Source organism: Callospermophilus lateralis, chromosome 5 (genome assembly GCF_048772815.1).
Source record: "Callospermophilus lateralis isolate mCalLat2 chromosome 5, mCalLat2.hap1, whole genome shotgun sequence".
Taxonomy (NCBI): Eukaryota; Metazoa; Chordata; class Mammalia; order Rodentia; family Sciuridae; genus Callospermophilus; species Callospermophilus lateralis.
Genome location: NC_135309.1, coordinates 139,548,249 through 139,552,263, shown reverse-complemented (window position 1 = coordinate 139,552,263; position 4,015 = coordinate 139,548,249).

Sequence of the window (4,015 nt, the reverse complement as noted above, 5' to 3'; positions counted from 1 at the left end):
TCATTGTATTGGTAAGTATGTGTACAATCATGTATGTGTCTTATTGCCACCACATGTGGGAGAGCCAGGAACAAACGGAGTATCCTGACATAGGTTATTAAGAGGGTAGCCTGGAGCACAGTAAATATTTGCCTACTGACAATGATTTCAAGAATAGTGTTCATGAGAAAGTGACAAAGCCTAGTGAAATAGTTTTAGAATTGGAATAGAAAATTCTAAATTTTAGAAGATATCTATTAATCTCTTTGAACTATAGAATCCCAGAAAATAATATTTATTCTCATTTTTTTTGTATTATTTTCTCTAGTAGATCCTGAATTATTTATTTATTTATTTCTATATTTTAGAAGGTAATAAATGCCTTTCTCTCTCTCTCTCTCTCTCTCTCTCTCTCTCTCTCTCTCTCTTTTTCTCTCTCTCTCTCATACCAGGGATAGAGGATAGAACACTGGGGCACTTGACCACTAAGCCACATCCCCAATTCTATTTTGTATTTTATTTAGAGACAAGGTCTCACTGAGTAACTTAGTGCCTTGCTTTTGCTGAGGCTGGTTTTGAACTTTCAATCCTTCTGCCTTATCTTATAGAACTGCTGGGTTTACAGGCGTGTGCCACCATGCCCAACTGCCTTTCTCTTCTACTGAGTTGGCAAGTAGATATATGAGAGAGATATATACACACAAAAATAGAAACCTTTATTTCTATACTAATACTCAGCAGCACTTTTTGGAAAGTCCAGTTTTCTAGTCCCACATGTGTTCACATGCTTCTCTCTTTCTTCTGAGTTATTCTTAATAAAAAAGCATCAACAGAATATTTTTCTAAATGCTGCAGTTAGAGAGAAACTCTCAGCCTGGTAGAGAATTAAAATAGTCCTCTATAAGTGCCTTGTTTCTAAAACTGGATGATGGGAATACTTTTTCCATTATGTGGACTTTTTAAAAAAAATATAGACCTACTTATTCGATAAGAAAAACCAAAAAAGATATAAAAACTACCACTTCTTCTTCACAATATGATGAACTACAAAGACTGAAACAAAACACAATAAATAAAACACAGACAGGGGGTTGTGGTGGTGGCTTGGTGGTAGAGTGCTTGCCTAGCATGTGTGAGGCACTGGGTTTGATTCTCAGCACCACATATAAATAAATAAAAAATAAAGGTTCATTGACAACTAAAAAGATTTAAAAAGAACAGGCAAATTTGCCTTACAAAGGAAATTTATTGCAGACAATCTTTCCATATGGATGTAATAAATTATCACTAAGAATCTTGGAAAAGTTTAGAAAATGTGTTCGAAATATTTTCCATTAGACGTATTCACTTCACCTCTCATTCTTCCACCTGTTCAAACAAAATTAGCACTTGCTGGTAAAAAATAAAACAATTCAGAAAAAAAAATTAGTTGTCAATGAATTTATTAAGGCAGAATTTTTCAGAGAAGTAAAGCCATCATCTTTTCAAAAAACTATACTCACCTGGATAAACATATTTCTTTAAGATGTCCAGAGATCTGCCTGTTTTACACAATTTGGATATGAAATATTTCTTAACAAATAAATATTGTAATAATTTAACTTGTAATCTGACCATTTATTAACTGCTAGAGTTAAATATTATATTTAATTTCTTACTTTTCCAGAATTCTGAATATGCAAAATAAGCAACACATCTAGGATGGCAGTCAATTAAATAGTAGTGGTTGTTATTTACATTTTATCTTAACTTTACTTGATTATGTCAGCAGACAGACATATAAGACAGAACTATTCATAAAAAAGTGGTACTGAAAAAATTCAAGTATATAATTGATTATTTCTATAAATTGTTGAGTTTATACTTGGAATATATCTCTGTTTTAAAGCCTGGGGATACACAATAAATAGAAGAAAAATTCCATACTAGCAATAACAGAAATTCATAAAATATATACAACATTGAAGATATAGTAAGAAGTGTAGAAAAAGCATATTTAAAGGGGAAAGTAGGAGAAACCCCAATGAATGCAGTTAATGATGGATGAGTTGTTTTCCACCATAGTGAATGAGGATAGTCAAAGTCAGCCCTGTGTATTTTTTGTTTTGAGACAGAGCCTTAATAAGTTGTTATGGTTTAGATGTGAGGTATCTCCCAAAAGCTCCTGCATAAGACAACGCAAAGGGATTTAGAGGTGACATGATTAAGTTATGAAAGTTTTAACCTAATCACTGTATCTATCCACTGATAGGGCAATTTTAGGCAGGTAGGGTGTGGCTGAAGGAGGTGGCTTTTTAGTCCCATGCCTTTGGGGTTTATATTTTGTGAGCTGATCTCTCTCTCTCTCTCTCTCTCTCTCTCTCTCTCTCTCTCTCTCTCTCTCTCTCTCTCTCCCTCCCTCCCCCTCTCTCCCTCCCTCCCTCCCCCTCTCTCTGTCTCTCTGTGCTTCCTGGTACCATGTCCTGCGCTACTTTCCTGCGCCATAATCTTCCACCATGTTATCCTGTCTCATCTCGGGCGCAGAGCAATGGAGTCTATCATCTATTCAGTGAGACATACGAAACTGAGAGCTAAATAAACTTTTCCTCTTTTAAATTTTTTTTTTTTTTTGTCAAGATCTTTTGGTCACAGCAGCAAAAAGAAAAAAAAAATGACCAAAACAATTACTGAGGCTGGCCTCAAACTTGCCATTCTCCTGCCTCAGCCTCTGCAGTCACTGGGCTTATAGGTACACACCACCATGTTTATCTGTTCCAGCTTTGGAGGAGAGGTTTAGCAACTACAGTGTGAATTTCTCTTTTCAGTCATCAAATGTTGAAGGCTTCATTGACTCTCAACATTTAATTGGGTTTCAGTCATTGGAAATCCCTGCAAGAAAATTCATATGGCTACTTAAACCCTCATTCTCCTTAGTTACTTATATATTTAATTTATTTAGACTTATGCATTGGCTGCTTCCTTCTGCCTAAGTTCATGTTTCCAAACAAAGTCTCATGGTTTTTTTTTTGATTATTCCTCTATTTTCTTTCCATGCCTAGGGGTGCAAATGACTCCAGACACTCAAGATTATGAGATTTTGCATTATTCTTCATTTATTTTCTTAAACTCAGTCTACACCTATGTGGATTTTTATTTAATGAAACTCTCATAACATTTCCTGATTAGACTATAACATCTCTTTCTGCAGGGTTTCTAACCAATGTAGTAATTAAGAAGGCAGACCTTAGATTCAGATGAAATTGGATTCCAATCTAAGCTTGATGCTACTTAATAGCTTTGTGACATGGCAAAGGTAATTAAGTTCCAAAGCCTCAATTTCATCATCCTTGATAAATCCCAAGAATTTACTATGTCAGGTACCACGCAGGCACTGAAAAAGTATAACCCTTAATCGAATCCAATGAGCTTAATCTATTTTTGTTCATATTTGATAGTTACCAGTAACTTAATTAACTCATCTGAATTTGTACAGCCCAGAGGATTTGGGGTCTTTGAAGTGAAGTCCTGTTCCCAGAACACATGTACTGCTTATTGTCCAGTGTACCAGTGCCCATTTTCAAGTCTTCGTGTGGTAAGACACAACATTTAAGAAAAGAAATTGCTCAGACGTCCCTGAACTAGATATCATCATGAGCTCTTCAATTCATTATTTATAATTTTCTGCCCTAATGAGATAGTTAGGCAAGAAAGTATAATAGGTACATTTATTTTAATAAGACGGCTTCTCTTGACTAGAAATAAAAGTTACTTTTTGGAAGAATGAGGTGCTATAACATTTTGAATTAAAAGTTATTTCTACTAGGTCATCAACTAAACCCCTCACAAAAAAGGCAACAATAAATTTGAAATATTATCCAAAAATTCTAAAATGATTCATAAGGCATAGGAGAGTCCCAGGAATAGCCGCCTTTAGTAATTTCAAAATGGTATAATCAGAAAAAAAAATCTATTCTATTCATACAATATACTATTTTAAAGGTTTAATCTGTTCTCAACCTAATTTGACTTTAGCCTTATTTGAAAATTAGTTAAAGTT